The 7,250-nt window shown below is 44.2% G+C and overlaps 1 pseudogene; it reads right to left on the reverse strand.

Annotated features, from left to right (window-relative positions):
* Window positions 1-3,210: 3,210 nt before the first annotated feature.
* LOC124035129 lies at window positions 3,211-5,030 on the reverse strand (annotated as a pseudogene).
* Between the last annotated feature and the right edge of the window lie 2,220 nt (window positions 5,031-7,250).

A 7,250-nucleotide genomic window follows, 5' to 3' on the forward strand; every position in this document is an offset into this window, starting at 1 on the left:
CTGGCAATAGGACCGCAGAAACCTGCCCACATCCTGGTTGACCCTCTCTTCCTGCACGTTACTCCATAGAATATATAATAATAATATATGCCATTTAGCAGACGCTTTTATCCAAAGCGACTTACAGTCATGTGTGCATACATTCTACGTATGGGTGGTCCCGGGGATCGAACCCACTACCCTGGCGTTACAAGCGCCATGCTCTACCAACTGAGCTACAGAAGGACGGAAGACGTGAGTAAAAAGGTATTCCGCAGTCTGTAGAGCCATAGGAAGATTGGACAGAGGGAGGAGACGATAGGACTTAGAGAAACGATACACAACTAACAGGATTGTAGTGTTTCCCTATGAAAGAGGTAGATCAGTTAAAAAATCCACAGACAGGTGTGACCAAGGTTGCTGTGGAACGGGTAAGGGGTGTAGCTTACCTCTGGGCAGGTGTCTCGGAGCCTTACACTGGGCACACACCGAGCAGGAGGAAACAGAGATCCTCACGTCCTTAGCCAAGGTGGGCCACCAGTACTTCCGAGTCAGACAGCGCACCGTCCCACCGATCCCCGGATGACCAGAGGAGGGTGACGTGTGGGCCCAATAGATTAACTGGTAATGGATAGCAAACGGAACGTACATACGCCCGACCGCACACTGGAGGGGAGCAGGCTCTTTATGCAACACCTGCTCAATGTCCGCGTCCAGCTCCCACATGACCGGCGCTACCAGGCAAGAGGCCGGGAGTATGGGAGTCTGATCCATGGGCCGCTCCTCTGTGTCATATAGCCGGGACAGTGCATCTGCCTTCGTATTCTGGGAACCTGGTCTATAGGACAGGGTAAACACAATTGGGGTAAAGAACATGGCCCACCTTGCCTGACGAGGATTCAGTCTCCTCGCTGCCCGAATGTACTCCAGGTTGCGGTGGTCAGTCCAGATGAGGAAAGGGTGTTTAGCCCCTCAAGCCAATGTCTCCGTGCCTTCAACGCTTTAAACACAGCCAACAGCTCCCGTGTCCCACATCATAGTTACGCTCCGCCGGGCTGAGCTTCTTCGAGAAGAAAGTACGGGGGCGGAGTTTTGGTTGCATACCTGAGCGCTGTGAGAGCACGGTCCCTATCCCAGCCTTGGACGTGTCCACCTCCACTATGAACGCCAAAGTGTGATCCGGAAGGACCAGCACGGGAGCCAAAGTAAACAGAGCTCTTAGCTGCCCAAAAGCCCTGTCCGCCTCAGCCGACCACTGCAACCGTATGGGACCCCCCTTCAGAAGTGAGGTAATGGGAGCCGCCACCTGGCCAAAACCCTGGATAAATCTCCAACTATCGTCCAAGTACTATGTTTGTTTTTCTATGATTTGGGTATTTCTATGTTTCAGCCTAGTATGGTTCTCAATCAGAGGCAGGTGTCATTAGTTGTCTCTGATTGAGAAACATACTTAGGTAGCCTGGGTTTCACTGTGTGTTTGTGGGTGATTGTTCCTGTCTCTGTCTTTGCACCAGATAGGGCTGTTTTGGGTTTTCACGTTTCTTGTTTTTGTTAGTTTGTTAGTTGGTTCATGTGAAGTGATTTATTAAAACATGAATCAAAACAACCACGCTGCGCTTTGGTCCGCCTCTCCGTCAATGGAAGAAATCCCTTATATTAGGTGAGAAGGACATCTCCAATAATAATTCCTATTGTAAACTGTCTAGGGTGATAACAGTAGGGTATTAACTTCAGATCAAATTATTATAGGTTGCATGCATTCAATTAAATTGAAACAGTAAATGACTCCACCAAGGCAACATACATAAGGTTCGGTATGTGTATTATTACATTTTCATAGCACTACATCAAAAATAAATAAAGATTATAAACCCCAGTGAGTCGTGTACAACCCATGTCCAAATAATTTCAAGCTTAAAATATAAATACTCACAGGGTGACCCTTCAGTCCATGATGAACAACAACTTGTGCTCTGCAGAGCCTCAGCCCACCACCCCCTATAGCCAGACCAGACGCTGGTGGAAAGGGCCACTATGAACTCACCATCTTTAGCCCCAGATGGAATGCACCATAGTAGCTCATTAGTACCTTCAGGTGAAAGAAATGGTTGGGAAAAGAACAAGATCATAAAATACTTAAATACTTCACCAACTCTCCAACTCTATCTTAAATCCCCAATATTTTCAATATTTACAGAATTATATTTTGAGTATTGTATTACATTATTGAACTTCAACATCATAAATGCATGTGGATGGTGCCAGAGAGGAAGGCTGCCGTTTTATTGGCTCTTAACCAATAGTGCTATTATGTTTGTTTTTGTTGCAGTGTTTGTAACTTCTTTTGTACATAATGTTGCTGCTACCGTCTCTTATGACCGAAAAGACCGAAAAGAGCTTCTAGACATCAGAGCAGAAATTACTCACCTTGAATTGGACTGTCATTAAAAACTGTAAAAACTTGTGTTTCACCGAGTCGAAGCTGAACGACGACATGGATTACATACAGCTGGCGGGTTATACACTAGAACAGCTGCCTCTGGTAAGACAAAGGGTGACGGTCTATGTATATTTGTAAACAACAGCTGGTGCACGATGTCTAAGGAAGTCTCGAGGTTTTGCTTGCCTGAGGTATAGTATCTCATGATAAGCTGTAGACCAGGGGTGTCAAAGTCAAATGGACGGAGGGCCAAATAAAAAATTTAGCTACAAGCCGAGGGCCGGACTGTTCGAATGTTCATTGAAACATTTTTAAATGACGCATATAGTCTAGTGAACCTAATTGAACCTACTGAAAACCTAACAAATATATTCCAATATGATCAGATAAATAAAGCAATATTTTCTTATGGCTCTGTCAGTAATCTTTAATTTTCAACAGACACAAAAGACAAATTTCCTTTATATAAAAATCCCCATAACATGAACATTAAATGAAAGAAACCGGTATTCAAGGCACCATCAGTAGCCTATATTTTCTATTTTAGCAAAAGTGGGCTAAATTTACTTCAAAGAAAAAAACAATAATAGCAATTTTCTATCATCCACTCAACTGAAATATTTTAAAAATATAATTGGATTGAAATACAATAAAATAAAGTGCAAAAATCTATTAATCAAAAACAACACTTTGTTTAAGGAGAAGTAACATGCAGTGAAAACAAATATTAAACTTTAACTTTAAAACTTGAACTGAGTAAAAACTCTAAATATGTGATTGCACAGTAATGTTCACTTGTTTGAGGTTGAGGGTGATACTTGGTGGTGTCCCATCTTTTCCACAAGTTCATCAATGTTCGGGGTAAGGCTCTGAGCTGAGGAAATCCTCAGAATTGAGTGGAGGTGTTCAGCAGTAAGTCGACTTCTGTGTGATGTTTTGTTCAAGTTCATCAAAGAAAACAGTTGTTCACACAGGTATGTGCTGCCAAACATAGACAACGTTTGAGCAGCCTGGATGCGCAGCTGGGGCATTGTGTCGGGGAGGAAACGGGCGAACTCCGCAGCACCCACTGCCGCATATTTTGCCCTCAGTGCATCATTGCATTGGAGGTCAATCAACTCCATTTGGAGGTTTGGTGGTGAGCTTTCCACGTCAACAGCAAATGGGTTACCGAGCAGTTCCAACCTGCTTTTTGTGCTTCAAAGTCAGCAAATCGGCGTCGAAAGTCAGCGGCAAGCATACCTATTTTATCAGCCAACTGTGCGCTCGGGAACGCACTGGTAGAGAGCTTCTCTTTCATGGTCTGGCAGCTGGGAAAGTGGCTCAAATTTTCTTTCCGCATCTGCGTCTCCCACAGAGTCAGTTTGGTTTTAAATGCCTTCACTGTACTGTACATATCAGAGATGACACGATCCCGACCCTGCAGCTGCAAGTTCATTGCATTCAGATGACTCGTAATGTCACACAGAAAAGCCATTTCACACAGAAACATTTCGTCTCGGAGTTGTGTTGTGTCTTTCCCTTTGCTGTCCAAGAACAGACAAATCTCCTCACGAAGCTCGAAACATCTTTGAAGCACCTTTCCCTGGCTTAGCCATCGCACCTCTGTGTGATAAGGCAAATCACCATGCTCCGTTTCTAACTCCGTCAGAAATGCCTTGAACTGGCGGTGATTCAAACCTTTGGCTCTGATAAAGTTAACTGTGCGCGTGATGATGCTCATTACATGCTCCATTTTCAAGGCTTTACCGCACAACGCTTCCTGGTGTATGATACAATGATAAGCTGTCAGCTCACCTGTCGCGTTTTCCTCTTGCATCTTTTCCCGTATCTTCTCCACCAGTCCGCTCCTGTGTCCACACATCGCAGGTGCTCCGTCGGTTGTCAAACCCACAAGTTTTTCCCAAGGCAGCTCCATCTCATTTACACATCTTGACACCTCTTCATACAAATCATGCCCCGTAGTTGTGCCATGCATAGGACGTAAAGCCAAAAACTCCTCTGTCACGCTTAGGCTGGAGTCCACTCCGCGGATGAAAATTGACAACTGGGCAATGTCAGAAATGTCGGTGCTCTCATCCACAGCCAAGGAATATGCAATGAAATCTTTTCCCTTTTTCACAAGCTGCTCTTTTAGATTGATGGACAACTGGTCTACTCTCTCGGCAATGGTGTTTCTGCTCAGACTCACATTTAAAAAGAGTTGCCTTTTTTCTGGGCAAACTTCGTCACAAACTTTAATCATGCAGTTTTTGATGAAATCCCCCTCCGTAAATGGCCGGGCTGATTTAGCGATCTCTTCTGCCAAAATAAAACTGGCCTTGACAGCAGCCTGGCCTTGTGATTTGGCTTTTTTGAACAGAGCCTGTCGAGATTTGAGGCCTCGTTTTAATTCCTCTGCCTTTTGTAGCCTTTGTTCCAGGTCCATATTCTTGTTGTTGTCCGCGTGTTTCGTTTCATAATGTCGTCTCAGATTATACTCTTTCAGTACCGCCACACTTTCTCCACACAGAAGACACACAGGTTTTCCAGCTACCTCCGTGAACAAATACTCCGACTCCCACCTTGTTTGAAACCCCCGGTTCTCAGTGTCCACCTTCCGTTTTGCCATTTTTGATGGGTATCTGAAAGTTAAATTTACTGTGATGCTGACAACTGCTGTGCCAATAAATATTGAAATGAAGCAGCCTACTGCTCGGTGCGTCACCGTTGCATTGTGGGAAATGTAGTATTGGTGCGTGTAAAAGATCTGCGGGCTGCCGGCTTGCTGCGGTCTGCGGGCCAGTTCTAATAATAAATCAAGATCATCCCAGGGGCCGTAAAAAACCTTCTCGCGGGCCGGATGTGGCCCGCGGGCCTTGACTCTGACATATGTGCTGTAGACCACACTATCTACCAAGAGAGTTTCATCTGTATTTTTTCTAGCTGTCTATATACCACCATAGACCGGCACTAAGATCGAACTCAATGAGCTGTATACCACCATTAAGCAAATAGGAAAACGCTCATGCAGAGGCGGTGCTCCTAGTGGCCGGGGACTTTAATGCAGGGAAAATTACATTCGTTTTAACAAATTTCTATCAGCATGTTAAATGTGCAACCAGAGGGAAAAAAACTCTACACCACCTTTACTCCACACACAGATACGCATACAAAGCTCTCCCCTTGCCCTCCACCTGGCAAATCTGACCATAATTCTATCCTCCTGATTCCTGCTTACAAGCAAAAATTAAAGTAGGAAGCGCCAGGGACTCGGTCAATAAAAAAAATGGTCAGATGAAGCATATGCTAAACTACAGGACTGGTTTGCTAGCACAGACTGGAATATGTTCCAAGATTCTTGAGGACTACACCACATCAGTCATTGGCGTCATCCCCACAGTTTATGTATGTACATACCCTAACCAGAAGCCATGGAGTACAGGAAACATCTACACTGAGTTAAAGGGTAGAGCTGCCACTTTCAAGGAATGGGACTATAAAAAATCCCGCTATGCCATCCGACAAGCCACCAAACAGGCAAAGTGTCAATACAGGACTAAGAACGAATTGTAATACATTGGCTCCGACCCTCGTAGGATGTGGCAGGGCTTGCAAACTCTTAAAGAGTACAAAGAGAAGCAAAGCCGAGAGCTGCCCAGTGACATGAGCATACCAGATGAGCTAAATAACTTCTATGCTCGCTTTGAGGCAAGTAACACTGAAACATGCATGAGAGCATCAGCTGTTCCGGACGCCTGTGTGATCACGCTCTCCGCAGCCGATGGGAGTAAGACCTTTAAACGGGTCAACATTCACAAGGCTGCGGGGCCAGACGGATTACCAGGACGTGTACTCCGAGCATGCGCTGACCAACTGGCAAGTGTCTTAACTGATATTTTCAAACTCTACCTGTCTGAGTCTGTAACACCAACATGTTTCAAGCAGACCACCATAGTCCATGTGCCCAAGAACACCAAGGTAACTTGCCTAAATGACTACCGATCCGTAATGACTACCGGCCTGCATGTACATATTACCTCAATTACCTCGACTAACCGGTGCCCCTGCACATTGACTCTGTACCGGTACCCCCTGTATAAACCTCACTATTGTTATCTTACTGCTGCTCTGTAATTACAGTTGAAGTCAGAAGTTTACATACACCTTAGCCAAATACATTTAAGCTCAGTTTTTCACAATTCCTGAAGTTTAATCCTAGTAAAAATTCCCTGTCTTAGGTCAGTTGGGATCATCACTTCATTTTAACAATGTGAAATGTCAGAATACTAGTAGACATAATGATTTGTTTCAGCTTTTAATTCTTATATCACATTCCCAGTGGGTCAGAAGTTTACATACACTCAATTAGTATTTGGTAGCATTGCCTTTTACATTGCTTAACTTGGGTCAAACATTTCGGGTAGCCTTCCACAAGCTTCCCACAATAAGTTGGGTAAATTTTGGCCCATTACTCCTGACAGAGCTGGTGTAACTGAGTCAGGTGTGTAGGCCTCCTTGCTCGCACACACTTTTTCAGTTCTGCCCAAAAATCTTCTATAGGATTGAGGTCAGGGCTTTGTGATGGCCACTCAATATATCCACAAATTACTCTAAAAGCAGCCTACAGCAAATGCAGTTTAGAGTTTTGTAATGAAAAAAAAATGATTATTAAAGTGAGATGGCAATACACACCATCATATTTTTTATATATGCAATAAATAAAAATTACAAATTTAAACTTACAATAAATAATATATATTTTCCTGCCTCATGATGCCATCTATTTTGTGAAGTGCACCAGACCCTCCTGCAGCAAAGCACCCCCACAACATGATGCTTCCACCCCCGT

This window comes from Oncorhynchus gorbuscha, linkage group LG05, assembly GCF_021184085.1.
Source record: "Oncorhynchus gorbuscha isolate QuinsamMale2020 ecotype Even-year linkage group LG05, OgorEven_v1.0, whole genome shotgun sequence".
In the NCBI taxonomy this organism is placed as follows: Eukaryota; Metazoa; Chordata; class Actinopteri; order Salmoniformes; family Salmonidae; genus Oncorhynchus; species Oncorhynchus gorbuscha.